Here is a 17,348-nt window from a genome sequence, read left to right on the forward strand (position 1 = left end):
CACAGCTCTTATCCTCCTTCTATAGATAAGAAAACTGGGGCTTAGATGTGCGTGTAATGTGCCTAGGGCCACAGAGCTCATAAGTGATGACAGAAGTGACATATTCATCAGAATCTAGGGCTTTCTTTGTTGATACTAAACCACCCAAACCTCTAAGTTGTGCACTAAACCTGAGTAGGCAACTAATGTCAGCCTTCTGTGACTATCTCAAGTGACCTCAAGGAAGAATCAAAAACAGGAATAATAAAAAAAAACAGTTAAAAAGAGATGTGGAAGTGTAGAGGCCCCAGGCCAGACAGCTCCCAAAATGGGCCATTCCAGCATAAAGATTATTTTGAGTTGAAGACAATCAAGAACCTGCAGGCTTAAGAGAAATGTTTGCCCATCCTTTAACTACACAGAAGAATCTAAATTAGAGGTGTTCCTCAAAATAACAGGTATTACCAAAAATAAATTTTATCTGGGTGACCCAGCTCTATGGCAGGGGTAATAGCCAATTACCAAACATCTGCTCTTCTGATTGCCCTGTGAACTGCATTCCTTCCCTATAAAGTCCCAGACCCCCGGCCCCCCTTCTCCTTGGTTCAGAATGACATGTAGACCTCATTTTGCCTGACTCTCTTTGGAACTTCCACGTCTGTGTGGATTCTCCTTCTGTACGATTAATCAGTTTTCTCCTGTTCACCTGTCCCATGTCAACCTGATTCTTAGTCCAGCAAAATAGACCTTGAGGGGACAGGAACTCTGCCCCCTGATACAACAATATTGTAAACAATCAGATATGATAGAAACATAACATATTAAGATGATCTAAAGGTCTTTCTTGTGTCTGTGTGGACATCAGTAAATCTTAACAACAGTAATAGATTATACTGTGACACACAGTGTTTGGGGAACTACTCGCCAGCGTGTATACCCCTTTTCTTTTTTGTATATGTCATCCGCTGAGCAACCTGAGAGACTACTTCAGAGCTATCGTCCTTAATAAGACAATAAATAAAGTGTTTACTAACCTACTTTGATGTCGATTTTCTTTCAGTTGACAAAGTCTCTTGTATCCTCAGACATTCACCACCTGGACTGCACCTTAAACACAGTACTTGCTATGCAGATTCTTTTGATGTTTCCAGTTTTTCACTACAATACAATCTGCATTCATGTAGCCAGATTCACTAGCACATAATAGAAATTTTTAGTGACCAATCTTTTTATCAAAATCTAGTCTAATATTGAAGAGTGCTTCCAGGCCTCCAGGGAAGTTTCTATCACCCGAAGTAATTAGAGGTGACTTAAAATAACCTTAATCCTTCCATAACAAGATATTTAATTTGTGATAAGCGGTGGTGATGGGGGATATTTGTTTCTTTCTTTGTTTCTTTCTTCCTTTCTTTCAGTAGATTCCATGCCTAGTGTGGGGCCCAACGCAGGGCAGGTGGGGCTTGAACTCACTATCCAGAGATAGAGACCTGAGCAGAGATCAAGAATGGGATGCTTAAATGACTGGTGCACCCAGGTGCCCTGGGGGGGAAAAGCACTTTTAAATGATTGGAAACATCATCAAAGTTCCTAAATTCTTATAAGTTTTAACCAAATGTCAATTAATATCCCTTCTTACTGCCTAACTTGTTAAATACCTAGTTAAAGTATAATGAGCTAGGGAGGGGGTGAAATTCATATATCCACAGAATTACTGCAGAACCCTAGTGATACAATGAAATAGTTCTCTAGGAGGAAGAACATCTACTATGAGCAGTTTCTGTTTCTTCAGACGGGTAATACCTGACTTGAGGAAATACAATATACTTCTCTTATAAAAAAAAAATATCATTTGTTCCTTCATTAGATACAATTCATTTCTCCTGTAAACGCATACCCTTCATGGAGAGAGTGGTTGCAGCCTCTCAAGGAAAAGAGAGGCTCAGAGGTCCAGGGCTGAGCCCCCAGAATGGTGGAAGTTATAAAGGGGTCTGACCAGGGAGTGACCCACATTAGCAGTGCCTAGTGAGCCCTGGAGGTGGGCATAACTATCCCAAGATACAGGAGGGTTATAATTGATGGCGTTATTTATATTCACTTTTCTTTTTTTTTTTTTTTTTTTTTTTTTTTTAAAGATTTTATTTATTTATTCATGATAGTCACACAGAGAGAGACAGAGAGGCAGAGACACAGGCAGAGGGAGAAGCAGGCTCCATGCTGGGAGCCCGATGTGGGATTCGATCCTGGGTCTCCAGGATCGCGCCCCGGGCCAAAGGCAGGCGCCAAACCGCTGCGCCACCCAGGGATCCCTATATTCACTTTTCTAATCAGGTTCTCTGCTGCACAGATTTTCAGAGAATTCCTACCCATTCTAAGAGGTAGTAAAATACTGATCAAATGATGTATTGCTTCAGCCTGTTCTAGCTTCAGAAAGACTGTTAATCTTCATTGCTTCTTTTACCCCCAGGCTTGAATCTCTAGATCTGAGGTCTGAAACCCCAGAGACTATAAATACTATCCACCTTCCCTTTTCTATTCAGCTATTCTAAATTTGCCTAAATGTAAAGGCTAACCCAACAGGAAAATATCCACTCATGAAAGATTTAGTTTTCTCTGATTATCATCTTGCTGTTTACCATTTCTGTTGGCATACACAGGAAAAACTGAATGACAAATTTAATTTTCTCTGGCTCTTGTGTACGTTAAAATAATGATACTGCAGAGCATTATGTATAAAGTACAAAGCAGTTTCGCTTTGAATCAAAAGTATCTGTATTTCTCTTCTTTACAACCAATATACATATGAGACAGATTTTAATTTTATCTCCGAAAATGTTTATCAGAAGCTTAAAAAACACCATCTCTGTGTATTTAACATAAAATAAAAATATTTTCAAGCTGATTATCCTTAAGTTTCAGTCTAGAAAGATTCCTAAACCACTACTAAATATTAAAAACGAATTCATTCCCCACTGCCTGAGTTAAAGGAAAGGGAGGAAAATCCTTTTCACATTTTGGAAATCATAGGATCACTTCAGATACTGGAAATAAAGTCTGAAATACTGGTGAATTTAACTTTTTAGCAAATATTTTGTCCTTTATATTCAAAAATAAAGTTAGAAAGCAGTATTCATGCATATACCACTGCCCTCTTTGACCATGTAACTGCTCAGAGAATTGGTTGCAGGTTCTTCCAGAGATCTTAAATAAAGTTCCAACAGCTACTTTGTTGACTCACCTGGCCACAGGCAGGAATGAGGTTCTTTTCTTTCCTGAGACCATTATGTACAAATGGGTATCACAGCATTTCACACATGTAAATGAGTTTGTTGCTGAGTATCAGCGGTCAGGGTAGGAACCTCGCTGTCTCATGATTTTCAATTGTGCTTCTTCCAGCAGAAGTAAACCCTCTTTGTTGGAAACAGACAACAAACATCATCAAGGCCTTTCAAGCCCGAGGTTTTAAATAAAGCAGTTAATAATAACAAATGTGAAAAATACAGTGTGGATCCCTTCTAAGGCAGTGTTTCTTAACTGGGGCTGCACTGTGGAAGCACTCACAGACCTTAAAAATAAATAAGACATATCTGGGCCTCAGTTCCCAGAGTTTCTATTGTGCAACCAAGTTTGAGAATCATTATCTTAAGAGTGTGAGTAGACACTAGATTTAAAAAAAAAAAAAAAGGAAGAAGCAAACCTTGAGAGCTGTAGAAAGATCTATTTTTTAAAATGCTCCTCCCTATAATCCTGCACATATTGTGCAATAAACTAATAGCTCATTCCTCATGGCCTAGGAAGCCCTCATAGAATCCAGCAAGTAGAAGAAGAAAGGTTACATTCAATAACATATAAAAACAGAATATCAAAAGTATTTTATCTTCAAATAATTTTGGAATCTTCTAGGTAAACAAAACTAAAGATGCTTCCTTATTACAGAACATCTTAGAGCTTTTAAATACAGTATTCATTGGTGGTCTCTAAGAGAGTGATATGCACACAATGATGAATTTGGCATCCTCCTTGTCAGTTGGGATGAAAGAATGAACACTAGAGGTCATATTGCTCCCAGGCATGGCTGGACTGGCCAAGGAACCTATAGGAATGCAACCTCACTAGCTTACAGATAATCATCAAATATACTTAGTGAAACTTCTAATATAAGGAATAAAGATATTTTTTCAGATTCCAAGTCTTTCTCAAGAGAGAAAAGACCTTCCTGAGGATCAGATGAAGTGGTACCAGAGCACCTGCTAGCATGACCTCATGGGCCTCCAGTCAATGATGCCTACTGTTTCAGCAGACACATGATTCAAATTTTGTCCCTAAATATCCTCACTTGGCTGCCACCTGGGAATTCAGGACTTTGGGGTATTAACTCTGTTCCCCTGGGTGACACCACAGCAATAAACTGCTTATTTTTCTTCACTGCAAAATCTTGGTGTCAGTTTTTTCTTTTCTTTTTTTTTAAGATTTAGATTTATTTATTTATTTGTTTATGACAGACACAGAGAGAGAGAGGTGCAGAGACACGAGAGGAGGGAGAAGCAGGCTCCATGTCGGGAGCCCGACATGGGACTTGATCCCGGGGCTCCAGGATCGCGCCCTGGAGGCAGGCACCAAACCGCCGAGCCACCAGGGATCCCCTTGGTGTCAGTTTTTATTGGCTTGCTGCACACTGGGTGGACAAACTGTCACTGGATGCAGTTACCATGTTAATACAGTTGCGTTGACCATGGAATCCTTTGTTAAGATGACTTTTTGGGGGAACACTGTCTAGGAAAAAACTTTTTTGTTAAGTACTTCCCCAAAAAATAGTTGATCAAAGGGACAAATACCCAGTTTAAAGGCAGAATGTGGTCAATGTTCTCAGAGAGGTAGAGATAGAAGCCAGGGAGGTTCAGAGAAAAAAAATAATAAAACAGCTCTAGCTGCTAGAATAAGCTGCCCAGGAAATGTGACATTTGGACTCTATTATCAGTGGCATCAATTTCCTCCCAGTAATCAGCAATCTTTACGGCAATTTGGAATCCCTGAGACGCTTTATCAAATGCTAATGTATAGGTCCTACTCTTAGTCTGATTTATTTAGTTTGGGATGTGACCTAGGTTATAGGATTTTTAAATTTACCCACATGATATAATAAGCAAAGTTGAGACCATGGCTGTTAATCTTGGCAAAATCTATGACTTGACTTATCCAGAATGAAGTACTGACACTTTCTCTGCAACAATTCTCATGCTACTCCTAGCTGTTCCCAAAGCCAGAAGCCATGACACAGGTTTTAAGTTTTAATCTTATTTATATCTGCACTAGAATTTCAGATGCTTTGCAGGTTTGCTTCTTTCTTTCAGATTTTCTTTCCTGTGGTGTATCTAACATTTAAAAGTAACTTACTTTAAAAAGTAAGGCTACAGAATCATTTCAAAGTCAGGGTGATAGAGTTACCAAGAGCAGATGCTCAGTGTCAGACTACCAGAATCAAATATATTTACCAAGGTTTCCAAACTTAGATATCTGACTTTTTAAGTCTCAGTTCCTTCACTTGTAAAACCAGGTTAATAATAATACCAACCCCATTTAGGTTGTCCTGGGGATTTTCACAAGTTAATGCTGAAACATGCAGCACAGTATCTGGCACATATTTAGGGATTCAGCACAAGTTGCCCCAAGATGTGTCACTTTCGCGTGCAGATTATTTTGAATTGAAAACAATCAAGGCCCAAAAGACTCAGGAAGTCTTGGCCTTCTACCTAAATGCCTAAAAAATTTAGATAGAAGACATGCTCCTGAAAGAGACCTATCACCATAGATAGGTCTCACCTATCTAGATGATATCATAGATAACACCTTATGATACAAACTAGAGGTGGTAGACAAGGAGGAAGGTTGCAAAGTCTGGTAATTTAAATTCCTCTATATGTCCCATTGCTTCTGGATGGCTCAGCAAACAACTGTTTACCAAGTGTCTACTCTTTCCATTCTTCCTGTGAATTGCCTTCATTCCCTCGGAAACCCCAGACCCTTACTCCCTTTCTCCTTAGTTCATTTAAAAGTAACTTACTTTAAAAAGTAAGTAACATTTTACCTGTCTTTGGAATCTCTTATGTTTATATGGATTGCCTGTGTATAGTAATTCAATTTGATTTTCTACTCAATCTGTCTCTCTCAGGTCAATTTGATTCTTACACCAGCTAGAAGAACTTTAGAGGATAAAGAAAAATGTTCCCTCCCCAACAGCATTCATTACATGTTAGCTGTAATCATCATCATTTTATTACTTTTTCAGTTACCTCACTAAAACCTATCTAGAAGTTAGACAAAGCTTGTTAGGAGCCTGTTAGGAACTGGAATCTCAGGCTCCATTTCAGACCTGCATTTTCAAGGTCATCTGTATGTTCATTTAGGTTAGAGAAGCATTGGTTGGTTCAGTAGTTCTCATCTTCGCTGATCAGTCACCTGAAGCACTTTTAAAGAATCGACCCCAGACCAATTAAATCAGAATTTCTGGGAATGAAACACAGACTATCAGTATTTTTAGTGTTATGGGTGATTCCAGCTTGCATATAAAGTTGAGAAACTATGGTTTAGCTCTAGAGATTACCAATAGCACCCAAAGTCCTATTTCTTCCACTTTCTTCTCTCTCCCTCTCTTTCTCCCCACTTCCCCTCTTCCTTTCTCTGTTTCTCTCTCTCTGTCTGCTCTCCTACTTCAGCCAGATTCTGTTTTTCCTTTCCAAATTTATCTGCTCATTCTTCCCTCAACCTCTGTTCAGATTCTGAACTCTAACTTCATAGTTGGTAACCTCCTTATTTGACAGAAGATAAGCTGATATTCTAAACTCATTAACCCTTTGCCACTTCCCAGATGAGTGCCCACACCTGTGATTACTTTAATTCAGCCTCATCAACACCACCTGCATTTGACATCCTTCACACTGTAATCTATTAAAGGGAAGTATCTATATCTATTTTTACTTCTAGTAGGTGAACACTTCTAGTGACAAAAACAAACAATAAAACCTTTATTTGAAAAGAAAATTTGTCCAAAACATATTACCAAGAGGATAGATTGTAACACCTTTTTTTTTTTTTTTTATAGCTTTCAGACTTCTTTTACTTTCATGATCCTATGTGATTCTCACAACAGGCTTTTAAAGTATTCTCAATCCATTTTGCACTCAAATAAAGTGATGTTCAGAGGATTTAAGTGACTTACCCATGTCTGCAGAGCTAATGAGAGGCTAAACCAGGTCTTAAACACTTACTTTCTCAGATATTTAAGGCTGTTTCTCTTACACCATGCTACTACTCTGAAAGTCCAAAATGTGATTGCTCATACTTAGTGTCAGGTAGTGCCAGTTAATGAAAATAAAGTGGAGTGGTGTGAGCCTGTGCTTGTCTCTACCTTTGTCTAATTATGTCAGGATGCCTAGCAAAATCTGCTTCTGTGGTTTACAAGCTCTGTGTTAGACAAAAAAAAAAAAAAAAAAAAGAGATCTGGGACTTTGACTCTATATTTGTCTTTAGTACTTCACTCTATTCATTCAAAAATTTACTAGTCCCTGGTCAAGTTTCTGTATAAAACCACTACATTATTTTCCTGGATAATGAGTTTGCAACAATGTCTTCAATCTGAAATTTATCTATTTCCCACAGGCTCACTCAGCCTGCCCCTCTCACTGAATATAGTTCTGGAATAAAAGGGGAAGAGGGTGGGAGGAGAATTTCATGTAACAGAAAAACAAACTAAAAACAAAACAGAACAAAAAACCCCAAAAACCTATATCACTTATCTCTTAAGAGCATGGACTTAAATGATAAAGCACCAGTGAAAAAGTAACAAACCATTCTACTAAAAAATACACTCATTTTCATTTCATTCATTATATTTTTTTCATTTCGTTCATTACATTCTTTAGCTTGATAATTTATTTCATTCTTTTTATTGTATATTTGAAATTTTCTATGAGGGTAGATCTTAATGCTCTTACCACAAAGAAAGGGAAGGGGTAATTACATGAGGTGATATATATGGTAATTACCTTGATTGTAGTGATCATTCATTTCACAATATATATGTATATTAAAACAAGTACCTATTAAGTGTATACAATTTTTATTTGTCAAAAATTAAATGCACTAGGTCTATAATTTATTTCAATAAAACTAAAAGTTTATGATCATATACCCATAGATACACACTACGTGCATAAGTTGTAGTTGTCCTGGAGGATAGAAATGGGGAGTTATTTATTTTTACCTTTCCTATTTAAATAAAAATTGAGTATGAAGAGGAGAAAGAATAGACCAGAGGTTTATTCATCAGTCTCTCATGCTTTAAATTAAAAAATATTCTTAATATTTTAAAAAATGTTCAAAACTTTGCAATGAATGCCCTTTTGAACACAACCCCAATTTTTTAATACATACGTGTAAAGAATATCAACAGTTACTTGAAACATTTTATTGCCATAAATTAAAAGTTTTAATGAAATGAAAAGCTCAGAGACTTTAGTTAGAAATGATCTCAGTCACTCTTTTATATCAATAGTTCTTGTCTCTCTATTATACTGCAGCTTGTTCTACAATGACATGGATGTATCTATCCCAACCACTAGACTAAAATATCAGGAGAGCAGGTGATATGTTTAACATTTTTTTGTATCATAGCAAAGTCTTGTTCAGTTTTGTATATTGTATATTAAATGTTACTATTTTTAACTAAATTGAAAAATGTTTAAATGATTGTAGGGATTTGTTGTCTCTTTTCCCAATGCCTAACACTGTACTTTGCACTAAATGGGCATTTAATTATTATTAAGGAATGGATAAGCAGCTGACTAAGTAAATGAATAAATGCTTTACTTTAAAAGAAATGAATATTAGGGTGTCTGGATGGCTTAGTTTGTTAAGCAACCAACTCTTGATTTCAGCTCAGGTCATGATTTCAGGATTGTGAGATTGAGCCATACATCAGGCACTGCACTCAGTGGGGAGTCTGCCTGAGATTTTCTCTCTCTCCCTTTCTCTCTGCCCCTCCCCCCTCTTGTTCTCACTCTCTCTAAAATAAATAAGTAAATATCAAAAAAATGAATTTGCTTTCCGAAAAGGCTCATTTGAAGTAACTAGGACTTGCTAAGTGAAAGACTAGTCATGCTATAAACAATAAATAAATTTTAGCCTTGGTATTTCTGATATTTTCTAGGAATTTGCTTATTACATCTCAGCTACCCAAAATTTGACAACTGTTGGACAAGGGACTTTCAGATTTTCAAAGTCCCCCTATGACAATGTCTAGGAATGAATGCTTTTATAACTGGTAGTGCCAAAACTTTCCAAATTCTTATGCTCATCATGAGCAACTTCCTGCAGGAGAAGGAAGTATCATGAATCACTTTACACATGCTAGACTTTTGAGAATGCACCTAGCAGAGCCAGGATCCGAGCTGAACCTCTAATAAATCCATAAAGTAATTTACTGAAATAATATTCCTTAAATGCCTTTAGTTTTCGTTTTAGAAGCCAACATACTTGAATCTCTACCTGAGTTTTAGACAGTTCTCAGGATTATGGGGGATAGAAGTACAAATTAAATGATACTATGAAGAAGTGAACATATAAATCCAAATTGTGAGACATTGTACAGTAAAGTAACTTAGTTCTTTAACAAGTTAAGGTTGTAAAAAGTAAAAAGGCAGAAGTCACTGCTCTAGATTAAGATATCTTAATGACAATGGTAAATACAAGAGAAGTAACATTAAGATTGCCTAAGTGGCTTGGTGGCTGAGCATCTGCCTTTGGCTGAGGTCGTGATCCCAGGGTCCTGGGATGGAGTCCTGCATTGGGCTCACTGCGGGGAGCTTGCTTCTCCCTCTGCCTATGTCTCTGCCCCTCTTTCTGCTTCTCTTGTGAATAAAATAAAATCTTAAAAAAAAAAAAAAAGAAAGCCTGCTCTCAGGAGAAACTAGTTAACCAGAGCCTAAACTTCTGGGATATTTTCAGAGTTTAACTGACCCAGGGGAAAGGAAATACCCAATTCCAACCAATCTAATAATTTTCTTCTACTGAAGGTGTATATTTGTAAATATACATAACAGCAATCATACAGGGAATAAGAGGGAGGAATTAGGATTTTAGGATTATTTATTACAAGGTTCTCATGCTACCTATGAAGTATTATTTTAAAGTGAATTTGAATTAGTTGTAAAAGCATATTGCAAACTCCAAGGCAACCACTAATATATATATGAAATTGATTTAAAAAGGAGAGAAAATTCAAATGATCAATGTAAAGACAAGAGGCAGGCAGCCCCAGTAGCCCAGTGGCTTAGCGCAGCCTTCAGCCCAGGGTGTGATCCTGGAGATCCGGGATCGAGTCCCATCCGAGGCTCCCTGCATGGAGCCTGCTTCTCCCTCTGCCTGTGTCTCTGCCTCTCTCTCTCTCTCTGTGTCTGTCATGAATAAATAAATAAAATCTTAAAAATATTAAGACAAGAGGCATAAAAAGAATGGAAAACTAAATAAGAACAAAGAATAAGAGCAACAAATAAAAAACAGTAACATACTGTTACTGTAACAAATATTAATCTAACTATATCAATAATTACTTTGAATGTCAATTTTCTAAATATACCAATTAAAAGACAGAGATTGGGATGCCTGGGTGGCTCAGCAGTTGAGCATCTGCCTTCCACTCAGGGCCTGATCCCAGAATCCAGGATTGAATCTGCATGGGGCTCCTTGCTGGGAGCCTGCTTCTCCCTCTCCCTCTGCCTGTGTCTCTGTCTCTCTCTCTCTCTGTATCTCTCATGAACAAATAAAATATATATAAAAGAAAGACAGAGATTGTCAAAATGGATTAAGAAACATGACCCAACTATAAGTTGTCTATAAGAAATCCACTTTAAATATAAATACAAATAAATTAAAAGTAAATGATTGGAGAAAAATATACCATGCTAACAGTAGCCAAAGGAAAGCAAGAACAGCTATATTAATTTCAAATAGAGAGATCTCTGGGTGGCTCAGTGGTTTAGCGCCTGCCTTTGGCCCAGGGCGTGATCCTGGAGACCCAGGATTGAGTCCCATATCAGGCTCCCTGCGTGGAGCTTGCTTCTCCCTCTTTCTGTGTCTCTGCCTCTCTCTTTCTGTGTCTCTCATGAATAAATAAATAAAATCTTTAAAAAAATTTTCTTTTCAAATAGAGCAGATGTTAAAGTGAGGAGAGTTATCAAGGATAAAAACAGGCAATATATAATATTGATAAGGTCCATTATCCAGGAAGATATAACAATCTCTAATGTGCATGCATGCACCCAATAACAGATCATCAGACTACATGAAAGAAAAACTGATGGAACTACAAGGAGAAATAGATGAATACTCTATAACTCAATAACACCATCAATCAACTAGAGGAAATTGACATCTAAAGACTACCTCATCCAACAATAGCAGAATACACATTCTTCTCAAGTTTCCATGGAACATTCACCAAGATAGACCACATTCTGAGCTATGTACCTTAAACATTTTAAAACTATAACTTATACAGTGCCTCCTCTCAGACCACAAAGGAATTAAACTACAATTCAGTAAGAGAAAGACAACTGGAGAAACTCAAAACACATGGAAGCTAAACCACACAATTCTAAATAACACACAGGTCAAAAAGGAAACATCAAAATAAAACAACAGCCCAAGTAAAAATATTTTAAACTAAATGAAAATGAAAACACAAGTTATCAAAAATGTTGTAATAAAGTGAAAACAGTACTTAGAAATTAATGCATATATTAGAAAAGAAGAAAGATCTAAAACTCCACCTTAGGAAGCTAGAAACAAAGAGCAAATAAAACACAAAGTAAGCAAAAGAAAAAAAAAAAAGAGCAGAAATCAATGAAATTGAAAAGAAGAAATCAATAGGGAAAATCAGCAAACCAAAAGCTGGTTCTTTTAAAATTGGTAAGCCTCTAATCAGGCTAACTAAGGATAAAAGGAAAGAGGATACAAGTTACTGATATAAATTAAAGAGGTGACATTATTACATATCTCATGGAAATTAAAAAGAATAATAAAATAATACTATAAACAACTCTATGTCCACAAACTTGATAAATCAGTTGAAATGAACCATTTTCTTGAAAAACACAGTCTACTAAAATTCATACAAGAGGAATAGATAAGGGTTAGGGGAATGGGCAAAATGGATGAAGGATAGATGGAGAAATAGGCTTCCAGTTATAGAATGAATAAGTCATATAAATAAAAGGCACAGCATAAGGAACGCAGTCAATAATATTGTAATAGCAATGTAACAGGACAGATGGTAGTTACACTTATGAACATACCATAGCATATAAACTTGTCAAATCACTAAGCTGCACATACAATGTCAACTATACTCAAAAGACAAAAAAAAAGGAATAGATAAAATATTCTCAGTAAAATAGGAAAAGGGGAACTTTCTCAATTTAGTAAGAACTATCTATAGAACCCCTACAGCTGATACCATACTTAATAGTGGAAAACTTGAAGCTTTCCTACTAAGATTAGGTACAGAAGAAAATGTCACTTCTCACCATTTTCAACATGTACTAAAAGTCCTTGTTAATATAATAAAGCAAGAAAAGGAAATAAAAGATATATACAGATTCAGAAAAATGATTTAAAACCTTATCTGCAGATAACATGATTGTCTATGTAGAAAATCCCAAAGGCTTGACCAATCCTCCCCCAAATTGAAATTAATTTTAGTGATTATAGCAAGTTTGCAGGATACAAGGTTAATGCACAAAAGTCGATTGCTTTCCTATAAACCAGCAGTGAATAAGCGAATTTTGAAATTGAAAATACAATATCCTTACATTAGCACCTCAAAAAGTGAAATACTAGGTATAAATCTAACAGTATATGTACAAGATCTATCTGAGGGGAGCTACAAAATTCTGACGAATGAAACTAAAGAGCTAAATAAATAAAGATAATCCATGTTCATGGATAGTAAGACTCCATATTGTCAAGATGTCTGTTCTTTCTACTTTGGTTTATAAATTCAATGCAATCCAAACAAAATCCCAGCAAGTTAATTTGTCAGTATTGACAAACTTATTATAAGTTTATACGAAGAGGCAAAAGACCCAGAATAATCAACCTGATATGAAAGTAGAAGAACAAAATTGGAGAACTGATAGTATCCAACTTCAAGACTTCTGTATCAAGACAGTTTGTGGTATTGGCAAAAGAATCAACAAATACATTGGTGGAACAGAATAAAAAGTCTAGTCACAAGCATGAATATAATCAGTAGATATTTGTCAAGGGACCAAAAGTAATATAATAGAGCAAAGATTGTTTTTCAACAAATAGTGTTGGAACAATTGAACATCTATTACAAAAAATGATTTAGACACAGATTTTACAACTTTCACAAAAATTAACTCAAAATGGATCATAGACCTAAATGTAAACCACCAAGCTATATAACTCCCAGAAGATAACAGGAGAAAATCTAGATGATTTTGGGGGTAGCAATAACTTTATAGATAAAACACAAAGGCATGATCCATGAAAGAAATAATTAATAAGCTGAACTTCATTAAAACTAAAAATTTCTGCTCTGCATAGAATAGCATCAAGAGAATTAAAAGACAAACCACAAACTGGGAGAAAAATATTTGGTAAAAGGTATGTCTGAAAAAGGGCTGCTATCCAAAATATACGAACTTTTAAAATTCAACAATAAGAAAACAAACAACCCAATTAAAAAATAGGCCAAAGACACTGCACCAAAAAGGAGGTACAGATGATAAATAGCATATGAAAAGATGCTCCACATCATATGTCATCAGGTAAATGCAAATTAGAACAACAAAAATAAATAAACAAATAAATAAAATTAAAAAAAAAACAACAACAACAACAATAATATACCACTACATACTAACCAGAATGGCCAAAACCTGGAACACTGACAACACTAAATGGTGGTGTGATGTGGAGCAACAGAAACTGTCATTCATTCCTGGTGGGAGTGAAAAATGGTATAGCCTACTTCAGAAGAGAGTTTGGCAGTTTCTTACAAAGCTAAGCATACTCTTACCATACTATCAAGTCATTGTGGTCTTTGGTACATACCCAAGGAGTTGCAAAATATATCCACACAAAAACCTGCATATGGATGTTTATAGCAGCTTTATTTATAATTGTCAAAACTTGGAAGCAACCACGTGAATGGATAAATAAACCATGGTACATCCAGACAATGGAATATTATTCAGCAATAAAAATGAATGAACTGTCAAACCATATAAAGATATGGAGGAGTCTTAAATACATATGAGAAGTGAAACAAGCCAATCTGACAAGGCTACACACTATATCATTTTCAACTCTATGATAGTCTAAAAAAGGCAAAACCATGCAGACAGTGAAAAGATCAGTAGTTCCCAGGCTGGGGTCAGGGAGTGGTGGGGTGGGTGGTGTGGGATAAACAGGCACAGCACAGAAAATATTTGGGGTAGTGAAAATACTCTCTGTGATATTATAATGATGGATACATGTCATTTTACAGTTGTCATTATACATTATACATTGTACATGTCATAGAACAGACAGCATCAAGAATGAACACGAACGTAGACTGTGGGCTTTAGGTCATAATGATATGTTGATGGATTGTAACAAATGTCTCCCTCTGGAGTTTGATGTTGATAATGGGAGAGGCTACACTTGTATGGAGGAATGGAATGTATGAGAAATCTCTGTAACTTCATCTCAATTTTGCTGTGAACCTGAAACTGTCTTAAAAATAAAGTCTGAAGGGGATTCCTGGGTGGCTCAGCGGTTTAGCGCCGCCTTCAGCCCAGGGTATGATCCTGGAGTCCTGGGATCGGGTCCTATGTCGGGCTCCCGGCATGGAGCCTGCTTCTCCCTCTGCCTGTGTCTCTGCCTCTTTCTCTATGTCTATAATAAATAAATAAATAAATAAATAAATCTTTAAAAAAAACAAACAAAAAAATAAAGTCTGAAGGGGTGCCTGGGTGGCACAGTGGGTTGGTCATTCAACTCTTGGTTTCAGCTCATATTGTGATCTGGAAGTCATGAGATGGAGCCCCCAGTTGGGCTCTGTGCTTGGGGTGGAGTCGGCGTGGGATTCTCTCTCCCTCTCTCCATTTCTGCCCTTCCTGCTCATGCTCTCTCTCTCAAAAATAAGTAAATAAATCTTTTTCAAAAAAGTCTTAAGAAAAAATTATTGTTAATTGTTTTAGGAAAAGATAATAGTACTATGGATATGCAAGTGAAATGATGAAATGATGTAATATTTGGAACATACATTAAAAATAATTCAAGGGATGCCTGGGTGGCTCAGCGGTTGAGTATCTGCCTTTGGCTCAGGTCGCCATCCTGGAGTTCCAGAATCGAGTCCCACATCCGGCTCCCTGCATGGAGCCTGCTTCTCACTCTGCCTATGTCTCTGCCTCACTCTCTCTCTGTGTCTCTCATGAATAAATAAATAAAATCTTTAAAGATTTCAAATATAAAATAGAAAAGATAAACAAAAGAAAACACAAGTGTGGAAAATTCAGATAACTATTGAATATGAATGATGAATAATAAGGGATTATTATACTATTGTCTATACTTTCATGTTACATTTTATTTAACATTATATTTTAACAACAACAAAGAAATGGTACACACTAAACATTGAGCCTAGAGTTACAATTCTTCCTGAAGGTGAGCAATTTTTTCCAGAACTTGTTATCCCTTAAAAATTATTCAGCATATCAATAATCATATTACTATATTTTCTATTTATGAGACCATGCCACCTACCTGTTTGGTACTTTACTTTTTCACTCATTTTGGAGTTTGCATAACATTACATGGAGAGCTATATCGTGCTTTTTAATATCTGCATGTAATTCCATATCACAAACCATTTTAATAAATGTTGTTTTATCTGTTCATATGCATGATAGAAAAAATGACTTCAGGGTTAAAAAAAAATCTATAGAAACATTTTTTTTCCCACTCTCCAATGATGCATGCCTGACTGTCAGCAGGAAAGAGGCCTTTTAGCTGTAAGCCGATCACTAATGGGAAAGCTGGCACATGTTCATCATTTCCTGATCTTTCCCGACTCATACACAACACCAAATGCCACATTTACATGGGTATTCCTGGGTATCTGACCAAATAATTTTTTTTTTCTTTTCAAAATAAATGCGATAACATTACCCAGTGACAAGAAGGGAAAATATTATAAGAACAGAAAACATAGGGACACTTGGGTAGCTCAAAGGTTGAGCGTCTGCCTTTGGCTCAGGGCATGATCCCAGATTCCTGGGATCCAGTACCACATCGGGCTCCCTGAATGGAGCCTGCTTCTCTCTCTGCCTGTGTCTCTGCCTCTGTGTGTGTGTGTATGTCTCTCACGAATAAGTAAATAAAATCTTAAAAAAAAAAAACCAGAAAATATATTCCCCCCCACCCCAAAAAGGAAAATATATTTCTCCCAAGGTGAAAAGGACATACCTTTATATTAAAGATCAATTTAAGAGAAATAGTTTGTATTATCCAGAAAGTTGTACAAAATATCTTTCAGAATGAAATGCAGATTTTTCAGAAGCTTGAAGCAAAAAATAAGAAAGATAAGACTATTATTCTAGCTTATTTCCTTCTTCTATGTTCTTCTAAGGTAAAAATAATCATTGTTAAAATATTTTAAATATTAAAGGATTAAAAATTTAACTGTTAAGGTTTTATTTTCAAGAAAGAAGAACAAACACTGTAGAGGCAATTGGTATGTGATAGTTTAAATATATTCACATTCAATCAAGAAAAGGACTAATGAGGGCAGCCCTGGTGGCGCAGCAGTTTAGCGCCGCCTGCAGCCGGAGGTATGATCCTGGAGACCCGGAATAGAGTCCCACGTCCGGCTCCCTGCGTGGAGCCTTCTTCTCCCTCTGCCTGTGTCTCTGTCTCTTCTCTTTCTCTCTGTGTCTCTATGAATAAATAAGTAAAAAATATTTAAAAAATAAAAAGATTTTAAAAATTTATAAAAAAAGGATTAATGACATCTCAGAGTTCAACCAGAAAACAAAAATATGAAAAAGTTTGTTTCTTACTGTCTCCTAGTACACTATTTTATAGAATGATAAAATTGACCCTCACTTTAATGCAAGGAAATTTTATTTTTTTCTATTAAGGGCCATACACATTGCTCCTTGTTGATCCCATACCCATCCACATAAAGATCAGGAAAAAATTCTATATATCTCATATTTTGCTACTATTTACTCAACAATTTAGTGAGAGTTAAGTGAAGTATAAAAGTATACAAATTTAACATTTGTCTATCTCCCTAA

Source organism: Canis lupus, chromosome 1 (assembly GCF_011100685.1).
Source record: "Canis lupus familiaris isolate Mischka breed German Shepherd chromosome 1, alternate assembly UU_Cfam_GSD_1.0, whole genome shotgun sequence".
Classification (NCBI taxonomy): domain Eukaryota; kingdom Metazoa; phylum Chordata; class Mammalia; order Carnivora; family Canidae; genus Canis; species Canis lupus.